The sequence below is a fragment of the Pristis pectinata genome, chromosome 14, assembly GCF_009764475.1.
Source record: "Pristis pectinata isolate sPriPec2 chromosome 14, sPriPec2.1.pri, whole genome shotgun sequence".
In the NCBI taxonomy this organism is placed as follows: Eukaryota; Metazoa; Chordata; class Chondrichthyes; order Rhinopristiformes; family Pristidae; genus Pristis; species Pristis pectinata.
In genome coordinates, this window is record NC_067418.1 from 46,916,014 (window position 1) to 46,932,393 (window position 16,380).

At 47.8% G+C, this 16,380-nt stretch overlaps 1 protein-coding gene across 2 annotated transcripts in view; it reads left to right on the forward strand.

The window, feature by feature from the left end:
- Positions 1-16,380, forward strand: part of tp53i11b (tumor protein p53 inducible protein 11b) — a 99,945-nt gene that overhangs the window by 3,567 nt on the left and 79,998 nt on the right. Inside the window, exon 1 of one of the 2 annotated variants that reach the window (XM_052029621.1) lies at positions 5,987-6,103. The exons of the other annotated variant lie outside the window; for it this stretch is intronic. The gene's annotated coding sequence lies outside the window, so the exon portion shown is untranslated. Of the gene's footprint in view, positions 1-5,986; positions 6,104-16,380 lie in introns of those variants that run through there. 2 annotated transcript variants of the gene reach the window in all.

The window sequence follows — 16,380 nt, forward strand, 5'->3', positions numbered from 1 at the left end:
GCTCTAACTAACACTTTATAGGTCAGCTTTTATATTCTGTGCCCCAGCTAATGAAGGCAAATATCCCATATGGTTCCTTCACCATTTTATCTGCCTTCAGGGACCCTTGGACGTGTACACCAAGGTCCCTCTGTTCCCCAATGCTCCCTCGGGCCCTACCATCCACTGTGCAGCCACACTGCGTAACCAGCTGCTCTGCGGGTTGAGAGCTCAGAACCTCGTGCAATTAACAGACAGGCATGCAGTAGTCTCAGCACCGGTCTGTGTGACAGTGAGCGGCCAGCTCAACCTCGCCTCTGTGTGACTCCACACATCCCGTCCATGCACTCTGAAGTCTAACAAATGTGAGCAATGAACCGTACAATCCCAAGGAAGTCCAGTAAAAAGCAGAGTTCACTCACTCAGTCCACTGTACCTGTAACACTCTTGCCTATGGAGTTTTTTTTACTGCTTGTGGTTATATTCTATATAATACATGATGTTATCGATATTGCTGTGGCTCTGGTTCCACATCAGACATGAGCAGACAATTGATACTGACATTTTAACATTGCACTGAGTGTTGCAGTGTCACTTAAACAGTTGACTGGTAATTATCGCAATGCTGCCTTAGCTGTGCACAAGTTGTCTATTCGTGGAACATCAATCAACATCGATCCGCAAGTTCGAAGTTGTTGCCGGAAGTGCTGTACGAATGGGGGTTATTCTTGCTGTCAGTAAAGGATGAAGTCTGGACACTCACCTACTTTCAGACACTTTAACTATACGTTGTTCAGTCAATTGCACAGGCAGATGAACTTGTTTATCCAAGTGGCGAGGAATGCAATGGCTACAGTTGCTCGTCTCTTGCTTGCACTTGTTTGCCTGATTGGAGTCAAACCCCATTCCACACTGTTGGTTGAGGTGTTCCAAGTAAGAGTAAGCTATATAAATACTCTAGTGGCTTCTAGTGACAAGAACTTGGTACGACACTGCCTTTTTACAGTGACAGAGTTCAAAAATACCTGAGATTTTAGTTGGTGCATGTGTGTGCAGTGCCTGCATACACATCTGGGCATAGATGTGTCACTGTCATGTTTATTGTCTGGCTTCTATTTTGTTCAGAGTGTCTAAGTGAAGTGAGTTGGTCGCAACCCTTTAACCTCTGTTACTGGTAGCTGATTTAAGAAACTGTAATCTAAAGGAGAGGAGGTTTAACACTGGGCGCAGATCAGAGAGTGTGGAGCAGCCAGTGTGAAGTTATATCTCTCGGTCTAAGTGGATCCATGATGAGGAGGTGAGATATAACTGGCAGGTATGGTGGCACGAGAGACCGATTGGACTCCTGTCCCAGTGTGGACCAGCACAGGCTGACCTTGAGAGCCAACACACTGTTTGTTTCACAGGTGTAACCCAACTTGTATTGGCTTCGGATTCCCTCATGCCACTCCCCCCCCTTTTTGTTTTGCTGGAAACAATGAGTTGAACCTTCTGCGGATCAGCGGTGTGCGTGTCTCATTGTGAAATGCGCAGGAATATCTGCACCCTGCCGAAAGCCTACATCATCTCTCCTGGAGTCAGTTATAAAGGGGCAGGCCACCTGGTCAGCAATGAGTTGATACGAGCAGGAAAAATTACCCTGAATATCTGGTTAAAGCTACACCCATCACTGTTGAGTAGAGAGTCCTGGTAGTTTGTACCTGTAGCTGTTAGAAAACACAAGCCAGATGCCAAACCATTGGGATTTACTAACAATTGCAGTTTCACTGTGGTGGAAACTGGTGGTTGTAAAGCTCGTTCTGTGTGTGTCCAGTAGTTGAATCCGCAATGAATTGATTTATTTATCACCTTTAACATAAAATATCTCAAGGTGCCTCTGCAGAGCAATACCAAGCTAAATGTGGCACCGTAATAAACAAGGAGCCTTTAGACTAGGTAAACAAAGACTTGTCTAAAGCTGCAGAGTTGTAAGTAGGCTTTAAGGAGCATTTGAGAGAAGAAGAGAGGTAAAGCACAGAGAGATTTAGGAAGGAAATGCCAGACCTCAGTTCCTTGGAAACGAAGGTGTTCGGAATTTCTTCTCACAGAGGGTGGTGAGTCTCAGGAATTCGGTAGTGTAGCGGAAGTGTGGCGACACTTGCAGGCTGCCCCCAGAACACACTACGCAAAAGATGCATTTCACTGTGTGTTCTGATGTACATGTGACTAATAAAGAGATCTTACTGTGGATCACTGGAAGTAGCTAAAGGTAGATATGTTTTTGAAAGATCAGGGAACTGAGGGCTTTGGGGAACTGGCACAGAGGCAGAGTTAATGCCTGGGCCAGATCAGCCATGATCATATTGATGCCGGGGCAGGCTTGAGGGGCCAAGGGGCCTACTCCTGCTCCTATTTGCTTGTGTTCTTGGGTTCCATTACCAATAGTAGAGCAATTAAATTTGGTGGAGATGTAGGGTTCAGAGTCCTCATAGAGGGGTCAGCAGTGGAAAGGGTGAGCAGCTTCAAGTTCCTGAGCGTCAACATCTCGGAGGATCTCTCCTGGGCCCAACACATTGACGCAATCACGAAGGAGGCACGCCAGTGGCTCTACTTCATTAGGAGTTTGAGGAGATTTGGTACGTCACCAAAGACTCTTGCAAATTTCGACAGATGTACGGTGGAGAGCATTCTGACTGGTTGCATCGCCGCCTGGTATGGAGGCTCCAATGTGCAGGATCGCAAGAGGCTGCAAAGGGTTGTAGACTCAGCCAGCTCCATCACGGGCACAACCCTCCCCGCCATTGAGGACATCTTCAAGAGGCGGTGCCTCAAGAAGGTGGCATCCATCACTGAGGACCCTCAGAACCCGGACATACTCTCATTACTACCATTGAGGAGGAGGTACAGGAGCCTGAAGACCCACACTCAACATTTCAGGAACAGCTTCTTCCCCTTTGCCATCAGATTTCTGAACGGTCCATGAACCCATGAACTCTACCTCATGATTCCTTATTTGTAATTTATAGTAAATTTTATGTCTTTGTACTGTACTGCTGCCGCAGAAAAAAATGTTTCACATCATATAAGTCAGTGATAATAAACCTGATTCTGATTCTGAGAACCACAGGGTTGCAGGAGATCACAGAGGGAATGATGAGGTCTCAGACAATTGCAGCTGGCTTAATCTGGAGCCACTGTGGGTTATCAAGCTGGGGACAGCAAGTGAATGAGAGTTGTTGCAATTGAGGAACTGGGTTATGGATGCTGCTCAACACATCTGCAAGCCGACATCTTGGAAGGTGGGATCAAACTAATTTTGGGATAGTGGGTAGGGACCAGGAAGAACCAACAGAGAGAACATGTTGGGTGTTTCGAAGACAGTGAGAGACAAATAGGGCCTGAGTGATAAATAGTTCAGCCACAAGAGGAATCTGAGAAGGCAAATGCAAGGCAGGCTATGATGGGTTCAGAAGCATGGACATGGAGTGTGGTATGTAAGAAGTCACATGGAACTCTGATGTGGCAGCGACCTAGCTCAGAGAAGGAAGGGATAAGGAACTTAGAATAGCTCGTAGCCAGAAGACCCGAAAAGGAATACATGCCATCTCTGGATAATGAGCGGGTTCCGTTTTTACAGATGTCCATAAGTCGATTTTGTCTGTAAGGCAGAAAATACTCAAAAATCAGTCCATGGTAACCACATCTCCACGGTATTGTAATGAACAGCGTCAAAAGCACAGAAGACTGATAAGAAGGAACAATTAATAACAGAGAGAGAGGAACTAGTTCTGCCATGTGTAGTTTGTATGTACATCGGACTTTTGAATTTAATAATATTATGGGGTGACCGTAAGTCAGGCATTCATAACCTGGGGATGGCCTGTAGCAGAGGAAAAAGTAGTAGGTTTGATCAAAGGAGAATAATAGTGCAGAAGTGTGAAGGACACAATTTATTTGGTTAGACATGGAAAATAGAGGAGTGGGAATAGAGGAGTGGAATAGTACTGGGTGTATTCTTTAGGTCAACAAACAGCGGTAAGGAGATAGAGGAGCAAATTTGCAGGCAAGCTTCAGAAAAGTGGAAGAAGTATAGAACAGGGTGGATAAGCAATTATTGAAACGTCTGCAAGGACATTTTCTGATTTGGTGTGTCCAGCTCAACTGGGAAGGAATCAGAGCTGGATCCCACGCTGGTGAATGAAGGAAGGGGAAGTAAAATGGAGCAGGATTCAGAGGGTGAAGTATATAGGGGTTGGTGATTGTAATATTGTCCTGCTTAAAATGATTATAGAAAAAAATTACAGTCAAATGTAAAAAAAACTTGAGTAAAGGAGGAGAGAAAGAATCTGCCCATGTAGATTGGAATCAAAAGTTGATGGGTGAAAATGAGGAACGGGCTGGGTACAGAACTGATGCAATCCAATGAGGAAAACAAGGAAGGTTTATCAAATTTGATCTTCCTTTACGACAACAAAATTTAAAATGAGGCAGGAAAAATTAGGCATATATCAAATCTAAGGTTCATAAAGCACTCAATAACCGAGTTGATTGTAGGAAGGGCAAGTCCGATGAAGGGCAAGGAAAAAGACGATAGACTAGAGGCTGACAGAAAAAGCAACCCAGAAGGTTATTTTTAATAAACATTTAAATAGTTAAATATTTAGTATGTGGTAATTGGTGTATTATTGTCACAAGTTCCGAGATACAGTGAAAAACTTTTGGTTGCATGTCGTCCATACAGGTCAATCCAAACATAAGTACATCGAGGTAGTACAAAGGGAAAACCATAACAATGCAGAGTACAGTGTTACAGTTACAGAGAAAGTTCAGTGCAGGTAGGCAATAAGGTGAAGGGCCATGACGAGGTAGGTCGAGAGATCAAGGGTTCATCTTTATCGTACAAGAGGTATAGAAACTGTCCTTGAGCCTGGTGGTGCGTGTTTTCCAGCTTTTTTATCTTCTGCTCAATGGAAGGGGGGAGAAGAGAGAATGTCCGGGGTGGGAGGGGCGTTTGTTGGCTGCTTTCCCAAGGCAGCAGGATGTGTAGACAGAGTCCACAGAGGGGAGGCTGGTTTCCGTGTTAGACTGGGCTGTGTCCACAACTCTCCACAGCTTCTTGCGGTCTTGGGAAGATCAGTTGCCGTACCAAGCTATGATGCGTCCAGATAGAATGCTCTCCATGGTGCACCTCGGAAAATTGGTGAGTGTCATCAGGGACGTGCCGAATTTCCTTCGCCTTCTGAGGAAGCAGAGGTGCTTTCTTGGCCATAGCGTCGACATGGTTGGACCAGGACAAGCTATTGGCGTTATTTATACCTAGGAATTTGAAGCAGTCAAAAAAAAAGCGTGAGGCTCATTAAGAACCAAAATGGAGATTATCGTCCTATGGCAGGGGTAGTTAGGGATATGTTGTTGTGGGAGGGAGGGGTTATTGCTGAGGCACATTTTGCATAGATTATGTCCTTCTTTATTGGAGGAACAGTACCAGCGCTGCGTAATGGAGGATATAATTGTGATATTTGTATGTGCGGTATGTATTAGAAGGCAGTCCATAACGTGATAGGGCTGCCTGATGTGGCAGGCCTGAATGCTACATTAGTGTGAAAATAAAGATGGAAGATTGTCGAGTCTGGACACAAACTTCCCTCGTCCTTAGATACCAGGATGATGCCGGAAGACTGGAAAACTGTACTATTGCACCAGTCTTTACAAACAGAGAAGGGGATAAATCCAACGAGCACAGGTCTGTCAGAGCAGCAACAATGGTGGGGAATATCTTGGAGACAAAAATTCAGAACAAATTTAGACGGCATTTGGCAGCACCAGGTGCAAATACTGGCAAGAGATGGATAACACAGATGGCAGGTCACGGAGGATTTCTTCTCTGCAGACTGGGCAGAAGCTCAGGGTGGGTGTCCGCCGAGGATTGGGTAATGTGACCTCTGCCCTTTCCGTTCGACATCAGTGACTGACCGTGTGGGCAGGCAGGAAAATACTTTGAAGCTGGTTGGTGAGGCAAAACAAGGAAGTGAAAATAGGGAGGAGAGTATCAACCTTTCGAAGGGCAGAGGCTGGGGTTGCCCAACCTTTCCGCAGTGAGGGCTGCTTTCAGGTCACACCAGAAGACCAAGGCCTGGAGTGGTTGGTATGTCTGTGAACGTGAATTGTTTGCATGTCAGACGGCCTACAGTACGTATTTGAGGGCTGGAGGCCTTATCACTGAAACCTGTGCGGGCAGGAGGGTTGAGGCCTGGTTTGACATGAGTTAAAGGGCCTGGCTCCATACAGACCACTGCTGGAGAGTTCATGGAGATCATGTGGGTGTCCTCTTTAACTTTCCCCCATGCAAAAGGGTCTCTTTCTACCCAACTACCCTCTTTGCTGACAATGACCTCGGGATCCCCTCAATCTGACTGACATCTAACCTCCCCCAACTTAAGCCTCTCTCCCTCTGTTCCCCTCCCAGAACCTTTGCTTGTGATCCTCTTTCTGGCCTCCACAGACCCCGCCCGCCACCCCCCCCCCCCCCCCACCGGCTCCCCCCCCCCCATCCCCAGAACCTCTGTAACAGCGGGAGATAATTCTGATTTGTTCAGAAACTTCTCCCACTCACGATACTTTGAGCCTTATATTCTCAAAATATCTGAGGCAGCTGGCCAAACCAAGTTGATTTGGCCTGCATTTAGCCCACGCACCATCATCTAGACTTCCCCACTCTCGGTAAGCGGTAAAATGGAAAAATACTTGACAGATGAAATTTAATTGAGAAATGATTGAGGTAATACATTTTTCTTGGAAGAATGAAGTGAGGTGACTAATATAAACCGAACAAAGTAGGTACAGGAGCGAGAAGACACGTAAACTCACAGATCTTTGAAGGTGAGGAACCTGTTAAGAAGTTTGTGAGATCATTTACTTAATTAAAAGGGGACTGCAGTAGAAATGTAAGGGTAGTTCCAGCAATCTACATAAATATTGGCTTGATCTCAGCTAAAGTACTGCCTTCAGTTTTGAGCACCACATTTTAGGAAGGATCTCAAGGCCGGAGAATGCAGAAGTGATTTGCCAAAATTAGACGCTGGAGTTTATAGAAATGCAGATCGGAGAGATTACAGCTAAGTGAAAACATCAAGAAGTTGCTGCTTCTTCTTAGAACAGAGAAGGCTGAGAAGTGACCCATCCTATGATTCTTTTTGCCATTAAGTGACACTGAGGAGTAATTTACAGTGGCCAGTTAACCCACCAGCACGTCGTTGGGATGCGGGAGGAAACCGGAGCTCCCGTTGGAAAACCCCACAGCACAAGGGGAAGAACGTGCAAAATTCCACGCACACGGCAGCCGAGGTCGGGATCAAACTCAGCGCGCTGCCGTGCTGTCCTCGAGGGGTTTCCACGGAGCAAAGGAAAGAGAAGTTTCTGCTGGCAGAAGGACCGCTAATTTAAGGACGCAGGCTGAAGGTGGCTTATGGAGGAAACGGAAACGGAACAAAGTCACAGCTTCTGCCCTTTCAGCTGTCCTGAGCCACTGCCAGAAGGGGCAGCGGTAACAGTCACAGAGAAAGTGATAAATAGCTGAAGAGGGTAGAGGGAAGAGAACAGATTCGGCTTCAAAGGGTTAACTGCACTGATTGCGCTGAGCATTATTATTGGTCCCATTCTTCCGTAAACCACAGCTGAGTCCACTCCTTGCTGTTCTGTCCTGGGGCCACTGATCTACTTCCTCCAGAGGTACTCAGGTTCCTGATGATCTGTGCTCAATATCCGTTCAATCGGTGCAACGACATGCAGCTGTCGTTGAGAGTGGGTCTTAGTGATGCCCACTGTGCTGTCAGTGGACATGAGTGGCAGCATTTAACTTTAAGGGGGTTCTCAATGTTAAAATCTGTACTGGTCGTGTTTTGGCAAACAATTGGAATCTGGGAGAATATCACCAGTCGAGAGGTTACTGCAAGGCTCCACCTGCCCCCTTGGGTCGATGTCATCGACCCTTTTCAGCAGCTTGAAGGGCAAGGACAAAATCCACTGGTGCTCTGGACAGTGTCGACCCAGGGAGAAATCAGATGCCCAGACTGACAGGGGAACTGGATGGAAAATTCGGCAAAGAGTGAACTGTACACACCGTACAGGAAAGAGGGAGTCTGGCGCACAGTCGGGAGAAGGGGGAGATGGACGCAAAATTTGCAAATTTACCCTTAGAGCCAGAGAGAGAGAGCACAGAGACAGGACCTTCAGCCCACTGTCCACACCAGCCAATCATCCCATTGCCAGTCACTTCAACTCCCCCTCCCACACTATCACTGATATGTCAGTCCTCGGCCTCCTCCACTGCCGGGAGAATTCTAAGCGCAAACTGGAGGAACAGCACCTCATTTTCTGTCTTGGAACCCTGCAGCCTGATGGCATGAAGATTGAATTCTCCCACTTTAGGTAATCCCCACACCCCGTCCCCACACCCCCCCCCCAACCATGTTTCTTCTTACCTTTGACCCGTCCCCCGGTGGATCTGCTCTCCCCTTCTCCCCCACACCTGCCCATCACTATCTCTTACTTGCATCTACCTATCACCACCCTGTGCCCACCCCGCCTCCCCTCTTCTGTCCACCTATCACTGCTCTGCTTTTCCCTCCTATATATTGGGCTTCCCCTCCTCCTGTCTTCAGTCCTGAAGAAGGGTCCTGACCCGAAACATTGACCGCCTGCTTTTCTCCGTGGATGCTGCCCGGCCTGCTGAGTTCCTCCAGCGTCATCGTGTTTTACATCATTTTTATTCTCCCCACATTCCCATCAGCTCCCCCTAGACCCTACCACTCACATAGACACTAAGGACAATTTACAGCGGCCAATTAACCTTGCAACCTGCATGTCCTTGGGATGTGGGAGGAAACCGGAGCACCTGGGGGAAACCGGTGTGTTCACAGGGAGGACGTGCAAACTTCACACAGGCAGGCCCCGGGGCCAGGATTGAACCCACATCACTGGAGCTGTGAGACAGCAAGTTTACTGGATGTGCCACTGTGCCACCCAACTTTATTAATTTTTATGATAGTTCCTTTCACAGAAAAATATAGCAATTTAATCAGATTTCTTTCTCTAGAGCCTGACTCTTTCCTCTCTCTTGCTGTCTCTCTCACCTTCCTTTGCTTAATATTCTCCTTCTGTCTCTCTCTATCTGTCACCACTCTCTCACCTTGTTTCTCTCTCTCTCTCTCTCTCTCTCTCTCTCTCATTCTCTCTCACACACACACACACACACACACACACACACACACACACACACACACACACACACACAAAATACTGCAGGAACTCTGCGGGTCAGGCAGCATCAATGGAGGGAAATGGACAGTCTCTGTCTCTATTGTAAGGAGCTCGTACGTTCTCCCCATGCGTCTGCGTGGGTTTCCTCCGGGTGCTCCGGTTTCCTCCCACGTTCCAAAGACGTCCGGGTTAGGAAGTTGTGGGCATGCTATGTTGGCACCGGAAGCGTGGCGACACTTGCAGGCTGCCCCCAGAACACTACGCAGAAGATGCATTTCACTGTGTGTTTCAATGTACTAATAAAGATATCTTATCTTATCTGTGTGTGTCTCTCTCTCTGTCTCTCTGTCCATCTCTCTCTCTATCCATCTCTCTCGCTCTCTCTCTCTCTCTCTCTCTCGCTCTCTCTCTCTCTCTCCATCTATTACTACCTGTTCCCTGTCTGTCTTTCTCCAGCATCCTCCAGCCTGTTGACATTTCCCTGGGCTTGCCAAACCCTTGTTCTACAATGCTGCTATTTATGACGGACTGGCAGCTTTGCCTGAGTCCCTTTGCCCCATTTTAAGTGCGAGGCGGTACAGCGAATAAACAGAAACACCAAGCCTCACTCACAGCTGACTCTAAGAAGCAACACTGTCCCAAAATCCGTTCACTCTTTTTCAATCGGAGCTGGAATTCTGTGCCATACCTTGGGGTGGTTGGATTGCATGGACAGGGAGCTGGAGGAGAGCTGTCGCCAGGAATGTCTTTGTCCAGTCGTGGCTCTGTTTCCTTTTCAAAGTCAGGGAGGAAAACCCCTGACTTAACTTGGATTTCTCCCCAAGCTTTTGAACCTGAAGTAGGAATGTGCCGGACTACACATTGCAGGGCCAAAAACAAATGTCAAAAGCACTCGCTTCAAAGTTTCAATGCCCACACTTGTGCAGCTAAACATTCTTTACAGGGAGCATAATGCCGGGAAGTCAGAGCCTTGCTTCTACTGTTACTAGTTGTCTGGCTGCATGTATTGCTGTTGGTATTGGTTTATTATTGTAACTTGTACCGAGGTACAGTGAAAAACTTGTCTTGCAAACCGATCGTACAGGTCAATTCATTACACAGTGCAGTTACATTGAGTTAGTACAGAGTGCATTGATGTAGTACAGGTAAAAACAGTAACAGTACAAAGTGTCACAGCTACAGAGAAAGTGCAGTGCAATAAGGTGCAAGGTCACAACAAGGTAGATCGTGAGGTCAGAGTCCATCTCATTGTATAAGGGAACTGTTCAATAGTCTTATCACAGTGGGGTAGAAGCTGTCCTTAGGTCTGGTGGTATGTGCCCTCAGGCTCCTGTATCTTCTACACGATTTTGGTCACAGACTCCTGAAAACTGTGTGTATTCATAAGAACGTGGGCCCTCAATCCTGCCCCAACATTCAACAAGATCAGGGATGATCCACTCTTGGTGTGACCCCACACCTCTTTCCCTCTCACCCCCACACCCTGTGATTCCCTTGTTTAAATGGCACTCTCCGGCATGAATATATTCAATGTCTCCGCCTCCACACTTCTCCAGGGTAGGGAATTCCACAGACTGACAATCCTCCGAGAGCAGAACTTCCTCCTCCCCTCCACCTTGGACGGACAACCCCTGGTACTGAAACAATGCCCTCGAGTAGCAGGTGGAACATCCTCTCAGCATCCAAACACACTGCAGCTCCTGGGCTGTTGACGAGCACCGAGCACTTAGAGTGGAGTGGTGTTGTTTTATGGCACACACGCACACGTGCACACACTCACACGTACACACACACACACACACACACACACACACACACACACAACCACAAACACACACAACCACACACACACTAGATTTTAGATCTCTTTATTAGTCACGTGTACATCGAACCACACAGTGAAATGCATCTTTTGCGTAGAGTGTTCTGGGGGGCAGCCCGCAAGTGTCGCCACGCTTCTGGCGCCAACATAGCACGCCCACAACTTCCTAACCCGTATGTCTTTGGAATGTGGGAGGAAACCGGAGCACCCGGAGGAAACCCACGCAGTCATGGGGAGAACGTAGGAACTCCTTACAGACAACGGCAGGAATTGAACCCAGGTGGCTGGCACTGTAACAGCGTTACACTAATCGCTACATGGTAGGCACATACCACACATACACTAACACACACACACACACACACACTCTGTCCACACACGCTCTACACACACTCTACACAGACACACTCTCCACACACACACACTCCACACACACACACTCTACACACACACTCCACATACACAGACACTGCACACACACGCTACACACACCACACACACTATCCACACAGTACGCATACACAGACACACTCTCTTGAATGCCGAGCTCTGCTGTGACTAGTTCAGCCCACATAGGCCATTCCCAATGCTTGCTGTAACTAGCTCCTGTGTTTTTGCTTCCCCTGCAGTGTTTGGTGTGAAAGTCTTGTGCTGCTCTGACCATCTGCCAACACTGAGGTGATGGCTGGCGTCAGTGGTTTGCTAATATTAATGTGCAGCAGTGCTATTGATTGCCGAATATGAGAAGCTTAAAATACTGAAGGTTCGTTGCGGTTGTCCAGCTTCTTGCGGTTGCTGTTGTCAGCAGGTGTACTCATCGACCAGTCCCCGTTGTAAATAAAAACAGAAAATGCTGGAAACACTCAGCAGGTCGGGCTGTGTCTGTGGAGAGTGAAACGAGAGTTAACATTTCAAATCTGGGAACCTTCATCAGAACTGGGAAAGAGAGAAAACAGGTTAGTTTTTAGAAGCAGTGAAGTTGGTGAGGCGTGGTTAGTGCAAAAGGAATATTTCGGATAGGGTGAGACCAAATGACTTAATGTGGCAGTTAGAGGCAGATTATGCTTGTTTGTCTGTGTTATATGTTGCTAACAGCTCAATCAAAGTCGAGTTTGTTGTCGCATGCACAAGTACATGTGTGCACAGGTGCAATGAAAAACTTACTTGTAGCAGCCATCAAGCACATAGCATCAGATAAGCAGCAGTCCACAAGAAGAACATAAATTATACACAATTTTACAAGAAAGAACACAATTAGAACAAATAAAGCAAAGTCCATTGTATTGCAAAGTGATCAAAGTGGTCACAGTGTTGCTAAACTGTAGTGATTAGGGTTGTGCCGGTTGGTTCAAGAACCGAATGGCTGAAGGGAAGTAGCTGTTCTTGAACCTGGTGGTGTGGGGACTTCAGGCTTCTGTACCTCCTGCCCCATGGTAGCTGCGAGAAGATGGCACGGCCTGGGTGGTGAGGATCTTTGACGATAGATGTCGCCTTCTTGAGGCAGCGCCTCCTGTAGGTACCACCGATGGTGGGGAGGGGTGTGCCCGTGAGATACTGGGCTGGGCTGTAGACAATACCCAGCAAGTCAGTCTGTAATAATGGAGAGAGTAAACTGAGCCAACATCACAGATGGATGACTGGCAGACATGTCCCGTTCTGACTCAGAAGTGAAGAGTAAGTTACCTAAGGCTGGAGACTTTGATATTAAGTCCAGAAGGCTGTCCCGTACCCAAGGAAGCCTGACTGTGCAGTAGGCCTCACATCGACCTTATTACCTCACAGAAACAGGCCCTTTGACCTACCAAGTTCACCCCAATCATCAACCATCCATTCACACTAATGCTACACTGATCCCATTTTATTCTCGCGCCCCCCCACCCCATTCCCATCAACTGCTCCTAGTTTCTACCCCTCACCCACACACGAGGGGCAGTTTCACAGTGGCCAATTAACCAACCGACCCGCGCGTTTTTGGGATGTGGGAGGAAACCCACATGAAAACTCCACACAGACAGCACCTGAGGTCGGGATCGAACCCGGGTCCCTGGAGCTGTGAGGCAGCGGGCTCTACCAGCTGCACCACTGTGGGATCATGTGGCCTGACGGCAGTGAGATCCAAGAAGGCAGCTCAAAGCACGAATTCTGGTTCACCAGACCTCCCTGCACTGAATGAGGCCATTTGTCTGTCTATACCTCTCACTACCTTGGTGAAGCAGCCAGCATAATCAAAGACCCCACCCACCCAGGTCATTCTCTCTTCTCCCCTCTCCCATCAGGCAGAAGATACAGGAGCCTGAGGGCACATACCACCAGGCTCAAGGACAGCTTCTGCTAAGACTATTGAACGGTTCCCTTATACGATGAGATGGACTCTTGACCTCACAATCTACCTTGTTATGACCTTGCACCTTATTGTCTACCTGCAACACACTTCCCTGTAGCTGTGACACTTTACTCTGTATTCTGTTGTTGTTTTTACCTCAATGCACTGTGTAATGAACTGATCTGTACGAATGGTATGCAAGGCTAGTTTTTACTGTACCTCGGTACAATACCAGTACCAATTTGGCCCTTGCATCCACACCAGCTCTACACAAGAGGAGTCCAGCTAATCCCATTCTCCAACCAAAGCTCTCAAGCTCTAGACGGTGCACGAACTTGCCTTACAAAACCTGTATGTGCGTGCGTGTTACGCTGGTAGCTCGGTAAGTTCTGGAAATATTTCCAGGCCAGAAGTCGCATCAAAAGTAATGAAATGTCAGAGGCAGCAGCTGCACGTTGTGTAAACTGGATGGGTCCTGATTAGTAACTTCGGAGGACTGGAATCTGGAAACGATCCAACGGGCAAGGGAAAACATATCGTGGTGACATCCTGAAATCGCATCATAGGACCAGACCAATCCCCGGGTGTTTAGTTGGATCCGTGCCAGTACAGGTGACACCCTTTGACGTCGCTCTGGGTAAAAAACCTCCCTCTGATATCTCCCTTGAACTTCCCACCCATTACTTTAAAGCCATGCCCTCTTGTATTGAGCATTGGTGCCCTGGGAAAGAGGCACTGGCTTTCTGCTCTATCTATTCCTCTTAATATTTTGTACATCTCTATCATGTCTCCTCTCACCCTCCTTCTCTCCAAAGAGTAAAGTCCTAGCTCCCTTAGTCTCTCCTCATAATGCACACTCTCTAAACCAGGCAGCATCCTGGTAAATCTCCTCTGCACCCCATCCAACGCCTCCACATCCTTCTTATAATGAGGCAACCAGAATTGGACACAGTACTCCAAGTGTGGTCTGACCAGAGTTTATCGAGCTGCATCATTACCTCGCAGCTCTTAAACTTGATCCCTCGACTTATGAAAGCTAACATCCCATAAGCTTTCTTAACTACCCTATCCACCTGCAAGACAACTTTCAGGGATCTGTGGATATGGACCCCCAGATCCCTCTGCTCCTCCCCTTCCTTCCTGGACGTTCTATGATAATTCCGCTCGACAAGGAGCAGAACTTGACAGCCCCTCAGTTAAACAGCTAACTCAAAATTTTCAATGTTTCATTGCTGCATCTCCTTGGAGCTGATATCTGCAGCTTCCAATTATCAATGTTGACAGCCGGAATCTGTTCCGCTTGGAAACTCGCGGGAGATCCATTCTCTCACCCAATATCAAGTCAATTGCTCTGTCGCTCAAAGAAGCTTTTAAAACCTTCTGCTTCTGATGGTTTACTGCTCCATTGGGAAAGCGGTGTCCAAGATTGTGGTCACTGGGATCAGTGGTTTTGTATATTTCTGCCATTTGGAATTAGTGCTTTCAATGACTGCTTATTGGATGAACAGTTTGTATGTTCCTCCCATTGGGATTAGCAAATTCATGGATTCTAGTCACTGAGTCGAAGAGTTTGTGTACACTTGTTATGGGGATTAGTAGTTTCACGGATTTTTTTTGTATCTGGGCGAGAGGTCTGGGTGGGTTGGGATTTGAAGAGGGCTCTCAGAAGACCTTCAAGTGGGGATTGGTGCTGGCAATAAGTCTGCTCCCCTGCACGCACACTCAGTCTGGAGCTGAAAGTGTAACAGGAGAAGTGAATTGATAATAAGATAAGATTTCTTTATTAGTCATATGTACATCGAAACACACAGTGAAATGCACCTTTTGCGTTGAGTGTTCTGGGGGCAGCCCGCAAGTGTTGCCACGCTTCCGGCGCCAACATAGCACGCCCATAGCTTCCTAAACAGTACGTCTTCGGAATGTGGGAGGAAACCGGAGCACCCGGAGGAAACGCACGCAGTCACGGGGAGAACGTATAAGCTCCTTACAGACAGCAGCTGGAATTGAACCCGGGTCGCTGGCGCTGTAATAGCGTTGCGCTAACTGCTACGCTACCGTGAACCATGGGCCACTCCATACCTTTCTGAGCCTTCAGTGTGGCGACTGGCTGAGCAGCTGTGAGGCTGCTGATTCACCTGAGTCGAGAAGAGCTGGTGCTCTGCGATCACCAGGCAGGCAGGCCGGCAGTGAAGGCACAGTGTTTGCTTTTCCCAGGGCATGCGAAATCCAGGGAAAAGTCCATGGGAAATGCCCTGAGCAGATGGACTGGCCCCTCTCTCCCTGTGAATCGCTGCTGTTCTCTGGGCGATGGAACTTACTCAGTGGTTTAGTGGGGCAGAACTTCCAGAGTAACGATCCAGTCATGGCAAAGGATGGGCAACATTGATGCTGTACAGTGGGATTTGTGGAGGTAATGGGGTTGTCTAGGCTCAAGGGGCTGAATGGCCTACACCTGCTTCTATCGCTTTTCTGCTTCAGCCTTTCCCAATGGAGAATACAAGTGAGAGAAGTGCTGTAGATGTTAAGATAATTTATTTATTAGTCACATGTACATTGAAACACACAGCGAAATACATTTTTTATGTAGTGTGTTCTGGGGGCAGCCCACAAGTGTCGCCACGCTTCCGGCGCCAACATAGCACACCCACAACTTCCTAACCCGTACATCTTTGGAATGTGGGAGGAAACCGGAGCACCCGGAGGAAACCCATGCAGACACACAGGGAGAGCGTACAAACTCCTTACAGACAGCAGCGGGAATTGAACCTGGATCGATGGCGCTGTAGTAGTGTCACCCTAACCGCTACACTACCATGTTACCAGCCTGTCTGGCTGTCCCACAGGAAAGTCAGTGCCCAAGCTAAATCAGTAATCAGCATTGCAACAGTCAGAGTCAGCTTCCCACGTTGCTGCAGCTGAAAAAAACCCTCTGATGGATTTGGGTTGGGGATAGGAGGTTGGCGAGATTCCTTGGTTGGTGGGGGGGGGGGGGGGGGGGGGGGGGGGGGTGGTGGTGAGA